Genomic DNA, 11,350 nt, shown 5'->3' with positions numbered 1-11,350 from the left:
TATCCACTCCCACAGTTTGCCTGTGCTTATTTGATTTGGTCTGTTTGAGCCACATTGATACATTACACTTGACGGCTGGATATTTTTAAACAGTCTTATTGTTTCTATATGACATACATGTTTACAGATATGGTCTTTGGAATGAGATAATGACATGACTGGCATTAGCGGAGCGCTTGGGCACGAGGAGGTACCTGCTAATGTCTATAATGGATTGAAGTGGTAGCAGGCAGGGCTAATCGATGTCTCTAGTCCTCTGACCCACTGCTTTCTGTCCCTCTGCACTGTGCTAAAAGTTCCTTTTCTTCTAAGAATAGCTAACTTACCTGCACATGTTTTTCTCTTCGTTTACATGCTGTAAAGAGTATAAATGCCCTGGTCAGATAAAGTCCTGCTGTACTGATCAAGCTCTCTGTATATTTGACATTTGTCCAATTGAAGTGTGATATAGGTAAATAATACTCATCATATTAATGTATTAATGATGTAAATGTTAATTTATTGGACAGTTGAAGATATTAAAACTTGAATTTAAAGTCTATCCACGTCTCTTCTCTTTTGCTTTCTACATTTTTGTGCATTTCTATATTTCCAAGCTTATTTCTCTCGAACCTTCACCAGTCTTGATTAAAGCTACATGACCAATATAATAGACATTTGCTTTATATGAGACTCCACCTCATGGCTGTCTGTCTCACATCCTAATCCTCTGTCTAAGGGGCTCATGACATCACTGCTTCTATGGCTCCCTAGAAGGGCCCTTGGGAGTCTTTTTAATATATTTCTGAGTCCTGCAACGGGCCTCGTCCCATTCCCCTCGCTCACTTCCCTTCTGCTGATACACCGCAAAGGGGAAGAAAATGAGCAGCTATAGGGTTTCTTGGTGCTTTTAATATCTGGTTTGGATGTATGAGGGGGCCAGGGAGCACACTGGGGGAAGTGAGCTGCCTGAGATTGATCAGATAACACTCGAGAGAGGGGGGAACGTGCGGCTAATGAAAAGGGAGAAGGAGAAGATTATCCTCCCTGTCCAGACTTCAATTATTCAATGGAAGCACGAAGATAGAAGTGCAACCAGGGACCGGCCACAGGGAGATAAGGCAGAGGAGGCGGAGAGTGAGGAGACGAGGATGAGGAGGGAAACGTGTAATCATTGTAATGGTGGACGGGAACAAAACAGTTGGCGTGCGGTGTAGTGGTTGGAAATTGGCACCAGAGCACGATTTCTGTCGGGGCAGAAGAGAGCGGAGATGACATTGGGGCGTGGGACATGGTGGAAGAGTGTGAGGGCAGGCTGAGAGGTGAACACACTCCACTGGACATTGCTGGATTCAGTAGCTACTCCCTTTAGGTGGCCATTAGATGGAAATTCTTGTTTTCAGGAGCTGATTGTGCAGGTTTTTTGCCTTCGGGTGGTTGCCATGAGGTAATTACACACCGAGGATTTTAGTATGTAATGTTGAGGTGTGCGGGGGAGGGAGACAAAGGTGACAAAATAAAAGTGAAATCTTGATTGCTGTTATAACGCTTGATGCAAAACGAAGGAGTGTGTGGTCTGACAGAGCTGTTGTTTCTTTCCCCTCTTAATACTTACTTGATCAGTTTGAACAATCTTGAAAGTGACTGACCAAAAGCTTTGTTTAGGATTGAGGAGAAGGAACGTGTGGGAAGACATGAGACAAATCTGAGAGGTTGGAAATAGAGATGGAGAGGGAGGATACTGAAACAGACAGACAGAGATAAGTCATCTGCTCTGAGTGATATTTGGCTTGACGGATAGTCTGTTGGAAGGGATCCACTGGGATCTGTAGAATCTGAGTCACTCAAGGGAGCATCTGAAAGTTTGTCACGTCTCGTTGGTTATAGGTCAGCAGTACAAGAAAGACTTTCTGCAGCTTGAACTAATAGATTACTTTTTTACTTCCATTCAGTAAACAAATACAATGTACAGTATATATTAGGACAGGAATCTATTATATTTTTAGTATATAATAGGATTGTATTCCCAATATTCTTTTATATACTTAGAATTTGCATACACTGAAAAAAATAAAGCATTGGCTCAATGTAATAAAATTGAATTAATCAATCACACGAACTTTTTTTCATTGACTCAATCCAAAAAACTAAATTCATGACTAAATGAATTTAGTTTTTTAGATTGAGTCAATGAAAAAAAGTTCGTGTGATTGATTAATTCAATTTTATTACATTGAGCCAATGCTTTATTTTTTTCAGTGTATGACATGTTTTCACACATGCCCTAAGCCTAATCCCAGTAAAACTGCTGTGCAAGTGGCAAATCACCACTGGAAATGTTTTGTAGACTTAATCACAGACTAAATCTGGGTCTGGGAATGTGACACTTTGTGATTTTCTCTATGGCAAAAAGTCCAGACTTTTAGATCCTTATTTGGTGATCTAGAGAAGATTAAGATCTTTGGTGTTTGTGCTGTTGAGAAAATCTTGTCTGAATTATCTGGTCTGTGCATCTAAACCTCTGACTGTATGTTGTTCCTTTGTGAAGGCTCAAAGTCTTCCGTTGAACCTGGGCTAATCTGGTCCATTGCTGGTGGATGTCTGTAGTGTTTAACACTTATGATCTTTGTACATTTATGAACATCGGCAACTATTACAGGCTTTCTTTTACAGTGATTCCATCATTTGATGTGATTTGGTTTGATTTGAGTAGGTGGTAATCTATCAGTTAATAGAATCACCAGCCTTATCCACCTAGAGACCCACCTCTGTGTATATGTGTATCTACACAGTAAGATGTCCAAAATCTTTCACAGGCCAAGTGTACTTAGCCTTTCAAACATGAGGGACGTGCACTCTTGATTATTCTGGAGTCCACAAGCACCATTCTTAAGAATAAAGGACAAAAAAAAAACAGATGCAGGACTGAAACAGCATTCAAGTGAATCAACTGACATTAAACAGGCTTTAATGGTATTTTATGCTTTGCACATAGCCATGTCTAAACGAGGGCTGTGTAATTGAATGAAGCTTCCCCTGGAGATTTCCTGGTTTGTAGATTTTCGAACATTGTTCCATAGACCTTCTAAGCATGTATGATTGTTTCCCTTTTAATGGCACCCTCTGTGTTGAGATTGTTCTGAGGACCTTGCTATTTCATATCGTTTGACCGTTATTGGTACTATTTCTAAATCTGTCTTGCTACTCATCAAAAGGGTAATGAAGTGCAGGGAGCTTTTTCTGCTCTCTCTGAGCAGTGCAACTGTATCAAAATATCGGCCCGTGCCCTTTGTGCGTTATGGTCTTCCTAATCCGGGGCCTTTGGCCCTCGATTCGGGTCAGGAGCGTGGTAATTCGGCATGATCACGACCAGGAAATAGTGGCAGGCAGGTGTGATGAAGAGTCTTGGGCTCCACAGCCCGGGCAGCTGGCGGAGGTGCGGCGGACGTGTGTATGACTCAGCTTTGCAGCTCTGAATATGGGAGTGAGTCTGCCTCCTTGGGTTAGCTCACCCGCCCCGGAGCGAAGACAGGCTGCCTTGTTGGGAACTCGGTAATTAATTATCCGCACCTGTCAAGCAACGGCTCCATTGGATTAAAAGGTTGAAGCTACAGGAGCCGACTACGCTTGCAGGAAGCAGAAAAGAAGAGAAAAAAAGCCAAATTGTGGTGGCGGCAGTGCTGATGTATCTGTGAAAAATGTCCTGTCATAAGCAGCAGAAGCCCACGGAGCGTGCGTGCTCCATCTGTGTAAATCACTGCCATAGGGAGGACGTATGGAAGCAGGTGGCTGTTCGGAGCTTCTCCAGTTAGACCCATAACACATGGTTCTGAGATGGATCCCGACTGCAGAGAAAATACGTTTTATCCGCCCTTCTATGCTAATCATTTAGAACACATCTTGCCCCTGGGAAGATGAAAACTAGTTTAATTAGCGACAAGACATCGTGAAACTGTGATGTTTCTCTTTTTTTCCCCCCTTATACTTCTTTAGTCGTCTGCAAATAAATAAATGTCAAAGACTAATAGCATCACGGGTTTTGTAATTCACAGCTTGGGTATAAATGTGTCTAGGATATGAAAACAAATGTATCAGTCAAGAGACCTAGATTTAACTCATTTAAACGCATGCTTTGACACCATAAATTGTGTAAACCCCTTTACCACAGTGGTGCTGTATCCAACGGAATAGTCCTTCAGTGCAAACTGTGCAAACATTTGTGCAACTTCACGTGTAGTTCCAGAAAATTAAATATGCAAATACAACGTGTAAACAAGATAATAATCATAACAGCATCAACAAATAAACGAGACTAAACGAGACGGACTGCCCACTGCTGTGATAAGGTAAAGAGAGAGAGAGTTACAATTGGCTTTTAGCGAATGGTTATAGACCCATAATTGAAACATACTGTGTGATACTGTACATCATGTGCTAATGCATGTTCCCCGCCGTGAAGAGACAGAACCCGAGTATATATAAATTGTTTTACGCCACGGTGTGGCTTTGTATATGTACAAAGGAACTCCGGGAGGGAGGGGGGCACCCCCCCCCCCTGTGCTAAACAAGACAGCGACTCCACATGAGGAAAAAAAGCGCTCAATGCTTCATCCAGATTATATCGCACTCCTGCAAGAACACATTGCATATTAATAGCCCAACGTTTCATTTTATTTATGAAAACTTTATTTGCAGAAATAAAACACTAGAGCCTCATATGCTTGGTGGCCGACTGTATATCACAGCGGCTGTTTTCTACTTCAGTAATTCGTAGGCCTCTTCACACGCCTACGAGTCTTGATTAGAGATGTCTAATAAAGTGGCCGCACGAAACGAAACCCCGTCTGATTTGAGACCGCTGATGAATGTGTCGCTGGGACCGACTGATTGACGGAGTCTGTAATCGAACATTTTCATGCCGTCTCAGCATCACTTGACGAATGTTTGGCTCGATGAAAACTCACATATCCTTTAAGCTTTCATGACTCAGGCTTCCTCTCGCTGCCAAGCACGCGGCTTCCTCTCGCTGCCAAGCACGCAGCCACGGGATTTAGAGATGCGCGCTCGCTGCGCACGGCTTTTATACCCAACGAGAGAAATAATGAATAATAAACCGGCTAATCCCTTCAGTGACACAAGGGCTCCAGTACAAAATGGGTCTTTGTCGAACCATCTAATAAAATAGCACATAGAAACCTTACTAACACCAAGCCGACACAGAATAAGTAGGTTATATTATGTTTATAGAATGACTACATACATCAAACTGACACTACAGAAGGGGAGAGAACTGGAGTCGGGGAGCTTTCATTGGCTAGTGCCTGAAAACCATCAACTCGGCGTAGGGGGGAGGTCTGCTCTATTTATCTAGGATGTAAACGCACCATCTGTCTTTCCGTCAGCCAATGAGCGCTCTAATTCCCACTATTCTTACCAGCGCTGTCTTCATGTAGTGTGTGACTGCAGAAGAGAGGGGGGAAAGAGTACCGTTGAGTCTCTCTCTCTCGTCTCTCTCTCTCTCTCTCTCTCTCTCTCTCTCCTCCATCTCTCTCTCTCTCTCTCTCCATCTCTCTCTCTCTCTCTCTCTCTCTCTCTCTCTCTCTCTCTCTCTCTCTCTCTCTCTCTCTCTCTCTCTCTCTCTCTCTCTCTCCGTGACGTCGTGAGCGAGCGAGGGACCGAGAGGACAAGCCGAAGGAGGGGAGAGGGAGCCAGGTACCGTGATCTGTCGTCGTCCCCCGTGTAGCATATCGTGTGTGTGTGTTTTTTTCTAACCGCGTTTTCCGCCGGATTAACGTTACATTAGATTGATATCATCGCCCCCACGCGCTGGCTTATCTTGTTTAACAGATCTAGCTTCATTTGTCTGCACAAAAACACACTTTTTACTGATCGGGAATTTGCTGTCGACATTTGTAGGGCTTTTTCTCCTGCAAGTCCTAGGCGACGAAAACATGGCAATTTACGCTGGCGTCTAGTATTTGTGAGTATCTCACTGGATAAGGGTGCTTGTCTGTGATTTGTGTTTGCGTCTAATCGCGCTCAGAGCTTTTTTTTGCGCTCGCGGTATCGCATTTGTTGTCAGTTGTCATGTGTTTAAATCGAGCAATACGTTTATCGAAAAGCAACTGTATTCTCCGCGAATAAATATCGGAACTTCTATATGTCGCGAAACATTTGACTGTTATTAATCTATTTGAAGGTTGACAGCAATCATCGTGCAAGGTAAATCTTTGCATCTCGAGCCGCAACATTTCCTCGCGCAATATTAATTGTATAACAAGCAATTTTACGCACGGTGCCAAATTTGGCCTACTGTGAAGTTTATTTCCAAGTCGTTCGATACCAGGGCAAGAAACATTTGCTTGAGCATTTTTTTTCCCGGTGATCACTCGAGCCAATACAAGCATAAGGCTTGTATCTCCTGCATACATTCTGGATATATCAAGCCTCTCTCTGGGATCTTTTACACGTACCAACCGACACCGATCGTCCAAGTAAGTGGATATTTTTGCATTCATAAGTGAAATACGCTGGTGTCGGTTTGGGAGAGCGTCGTACCTTCTTTTGTAGTGTGAATGGTGGGGTTTTTATTCGCCCGGACTGCAGTAGATTTTCGCTGTGTTTCTATGTTCTTACAGTAAGACGGCGACAGTAGCCCAGACTAAATGTCATCTCCAAGCACAGTATTTTCCAGATTCCTCGCTAACATTAATTTGATCTCCCCTGCACGGTGACTCCGTTATAGAAATTGATTAGGTCTGTGGATTTTGTCGAGCTGAACTGAAATATTTTTTGAATCTTTTTTTCCCTTCGTTATTCTCTCTCGTTGATTCTAATCAAATTTAAAGTTTGCAGTGTCCACCGTCAATATTTGCATTTTCAAACGCTGAATGGGAACGTGTGTAGAATTTCATACACGAAGAGCGAACAGATCACTCAGTTCTACACCTGTAGCGTGTCTTGATTTTATCTATGGGTTTGTAATGTGTTTGACTTATCCGACTGTGTCTCTGTCCGTGGTACTGAAGCTGGCGGTATAGAGATATTAAGGAAGAAAAAGTATTGTTGGAGAATGTGAAAAAACAAGCATGCCAACTGCCGGTTGCATAGTCTTGTAAAGTGTGTGTGTGTGTGTGTGTGTGTGTGTGTGTGTGTGTGTGTGTGTGTGTGTGTGTATGTGTGTGTGTGTGTGTGTGTGTGTGTGTGTGTGTGTGTGTGTGTGTGTGTGTGTATGTGTGTGTGTGATAATGGATATCACAGAAATGGCATACTTGGGGTTTGTCTTATATACAAAAATCAAATCTGTGATTTGCTGTTATTTTGTGTTGAATGAGTTACTCTTGTATGCTTGCTTGTGTCAGGCAACTTAGCCTCTATTTGGTTATGTACACGAACCGTGTCTGATGTCGATGACATGTTTTTGAACAGGTGCATACTTGGCTACATGTACAGTATGGTTGATATGCAACATATGTGATGGTTTATTTCTGCTAAAGTATCTTAATTCCAAGCTAAGCGTGTCCGAGTATAAATGAGGTTAATTAGTGTTCGTGCAATGAATGTGTTTATTCCTCAGCCAATCAAAGCCCATGGGAAAAAGCAGTGAGCTAACAAACTCCCTTAATTAGGGGATTAATGTATAATGGGGTATTCAGTTCATAGGTATCTGCTGACAGGGCATTATACACTTGATCCAGAGCCTCAAACAGAAAATGATTAATTTTGTATTCGTGTAGCCACAGGAGAGAGAAAAATGAGCACACATGGGCTCCAGACGATGCAACAGGAGCAGGTGTAGCTGAAATAGTCAAAATCCTTGAAATCTAGGCAGAAGTGCTTATCAATTAATCATTCATACTGTATGCATTATTTGAGATATGTGAGAAAACAGTTACACACATGTAGCGTGTCTGTAACACGGATCCAACAGACCAAACGGCGCCAGTGCAAAGTTCAGAGTTCATTCATCGGCTTGTAAGAATGTTTGTCTTTCTAAGGAGGACATTTGCTGGGGTTTTTACTTGCGTCAGTATCATCGTTTGGTTAAGGGAGCCCCAACGGGCTGGTGCAGGCTGCAGCAATCCTGAGGTCAGCAACTGACCATTGATGAAAGTCTAAAGGATGGAATAACACCAACTATCCATGGCAACAGATACAGTCTCTAGTCTGTAACTGTACACCTACACCTATCAGGTCGGTATTTTTCTTGAAGTGGCTTGTGAGTGTAGGGTGTGCCAAAAATCCCTGACTTATTCTTTTCCAGGGTGACAAGATGCAATCACTCAGCAGTTAGAATCCCTTTCCTCTGTTGAGTCTCTCTCTCTCTCTCTCTCTCTCTCTCTCTCTCTCTCTCTCTCTCTCTCCCTCCCTCTCTCTCTCTCCCTCTCTCTCTCTCTCTGACACACACACACACACACACTCTGAAAAAGACATGACACATTGGGAAGATAACTCAGGATACAGCCGAGAGGGCAGAGGGTATCCTCAGTGAGTGACTGGTAACTGAAGGAGAACTGAGTGTGGAGAATATAGTAGCCAGCTTCGGATTAACTCCGGCCATTACAGTCACAAAGAAGCAGGCTTGAAATCTTCCCCCTGATGGACAGGCTAATTGACTCATTCCTCACCCCTCTAGTTTGAGTTTGTAAGCGATGCAGGACTGTGGAGAGACACCCTGCTGGTGACTGGCAGGCGGAGGTGCTTTAGGGTGGTGTTTTGCTGCACCCAGCAGGTAAATGGAGTCTCTGATTGACACACGGCTCCTGGACTGCAGCCTGGAGGGGGTTAAAAACACACAGCACTCTGATGAGATCGTCACCTCTCTCTTCCGCACCTCACCATCCAAACACACACACACACACACACACACACACACACACACACACACACACACACACACACACACACACACACACACACACACACATGCACCTCTCTCTCCCGCACCTCACCATCCAAACACACACACACACACACACACACACACACACACACACACACACACATGCACCTCTCTCTCCCGCACCTCACCATCCAAACACACACACACACACACACACACACACACACACACACACACACACACATGCACCTCTCTCTCCCGCACCTCACCATCCAAACACACACACACACACACACACACACACACACACACACACACACACACACACACACACACCTCCTGCAGGGCCCTCTGTCTGTTTGTCTGTCGATATCACTTGCTTTTACACACACTCAACATGTCTGAATTTTAAGTCTCACACTTTCTAGTTGTGCGTTTCCTCTCTGTTTGATGGGACCCTAATTAGTGACAATGTCACTACATGAGTATTCAGTTGTCACAAACAAATTACATCTTTGCTATGGAAATTAATATGGACAATATGATAAAAAAAGTTCTATAAATATGATGAGAAATATTTCTAAAATAGATTGACTCCATGTCTGCATATGTTTTGTGAGATTCTTTAGGTCAACCATGAGATTACTACTGCCACTTCTGTCCCATTGCTAGTACAGGTCATTTTATCTTTGTGAATTACTAGAAGAAAGAACATTTCTATGGTCCCACACCTGGATTAGTCCTACTCTAAAAAGGATGTCCAGTGTTAAATCACAATTAGCGATTTAGTTCTAGGCTTAATCTATGACCAGGTATCCGGTCTAAATATGGCAGTTTAAACTTTCATATTTTTTTTATGTAACTGCATGCATTAGAGTAATGTATTGGATGTACCTTATCAGTTAAGGTGCGCGCTTTATTACATTTCATAGTATGAAAAACCACAGGGGAAGCTCTTGGTTATTAGTAGCTCTGATTTGCTGCTATATATTTTTTGCATTTTGTGAAGCTGCAGTTGAGTCCAGAGTCCACGGCTTCCCTGTCATTACATCAATCAGAGTGATCAGAGCGTCTATGGAGAATAGGACGACCATCATCTCATCAGACATCTCTGTTTTCTGTGCAAGATCTTTTAAGGATCTCTATTATGAACTAAAGTGGAAATAAACGTATCAGTTATGACATAACATGATTTCTATAAATGTTTTATTCAAGAACTACATTTGCTTGCTCTGTCTCCTTCTTTCTTATTCTCTCTCTTCCTCTCTCTCTCTCTCTCACACACACACACACACACACACACACCACACACGCACGCACACACACACACTCACACATACACAATGCATTTAGTTATTCTAAAAATAATGAGAACATTATTTATGAGAATTATGACCAAAAACTACACTGGGATAAAAAAAAACTCTTTTTAAGCATTGAATGAACAGAAACATTACCTTTGTGTTAGAAGACAGGCCGCCTTCTCTGTCAGCGAGGAACTCTGTGCTTTAGAGATCCTTCACTGCACAATTATTATTTTCTCATTTTGTGGAGAAGAGCAAAAATGAAAGTAGCAGACAATAATGCATTCAAAACTCAGTGGTGAGGAACGGCTCCAGGGGCAGGGCTGATTGAACTATGTGTTCATCCCCTACCCCTCCGCCTGCGGGGCTGAGACTGCCTCACAGGCTGCGCCTAGAGACAGCCTTTAACTCCAGACTCTACCTTTGTCACAGTGGCGATGAAGAACATGAGGTTTGCTTTTGTTTTTGTTTTTTTTTCAACCCATCATGACTGTAACTGTGATTTTTCAGTCACGCGAAACCCCAGATGCCCCGTTGCTACCCTGTCGCCATACCGTGTCCAGTCGATCAAAGGATCCCTTGAGCATTGCTGAATAATTTTCATGACTCAAGCAAGAAAAAAAAAAATGAAAAAAAAAACATAAAAATACCCAGAAACCCCTTCAGGATATTTGGCATTTTGTCAAACCATTTCATATCAGTTCATTCTCACTAAGTACCTGTGGCTTGCTCAATATGGGGTTTTCATTAATATGGCTGGCCAGCAATGTTAGCCACGGATGGGGCCTCTTATCAGAGTCTGCACAGAGATGCAGCGGTTTGTTCAGCATTATGCCCTCAGAATGGATGATAATAGGCTTTGGTGTATTTTCTACCTCTGGAGTGCTGATTTATGACTGGCTTGGTGCGAGGGACACAGGGCTGCCACACGTTGTCAGCGTTTGAGGGGAGAACTCCCGTCCCAGGGCTGCGTGCCGCCGAAACGCTGGCTGTCTGCTCTAAAGGCTTTTGATTTGGGTCAGTTGAGTGCAAACAATGGGGTTTGTGTCCCGGGCTGTAGTCAGTAAGTGGGAGACGGCAAGGAAGGGCAAGAGCTAAAGAACAGATGGGGATCAGCGGAGAGAGGGAGAGAGGGAGAGAGAGAGAGAGAGAGAGAGAGAGAGAGAGAGAGAGAGAGAATGATTGAGTATGTGAGTGAATTAGGCAGAGTCTCAGGATTCAATCA

The 11,350-nt window shown here is 43.2% G+C and overlaps 1 protein-coding gene across 2 annotated transcripts in view; it reads left to right on the top strand.

Moving 5' to 3' along the window:
• Positions 1-5,697: 5,697 nt before the first annotated feature.
• The window catches only part of gabbr1b (gamma-aminobutyric acid (GABA) B receptor, 1b), a 68,450-nt gene continuing 62,797 nt past the window's right edge, over positions 5,698-11,350 (top strand). For both annotated transcript variants that reach the window (XM_077008428.1, XM_077008427.1), the window contains exon 1: positions 5,698-6,473. The gene's annotated coding sequence lies outside the window, so the exon portion shown is untranslated. The remainder of the gene's footprint in view (positions 6,474-11,350) is intronic.

Source organism: Brachyhypopomus gauderio, chromosome 6, assembly GCF_052324685.1.
Source record: "Brachyhypopomus gauderio isolate BG-103 chromosome 6, BGAUD_0.2, whole genome shotgun sequence".
NCBI classification, from domain to species: domain Eukaryota; kingdom Metazoa; phylum Chordata; class Actinopteri; order Gymnotiformes; family Hypopomidae; genus Brachyhypopomus; species Brachyhypopomus gauderio.
This window is presented reverse-complemented; position numbering and strand designations above follow the sequence as displayed.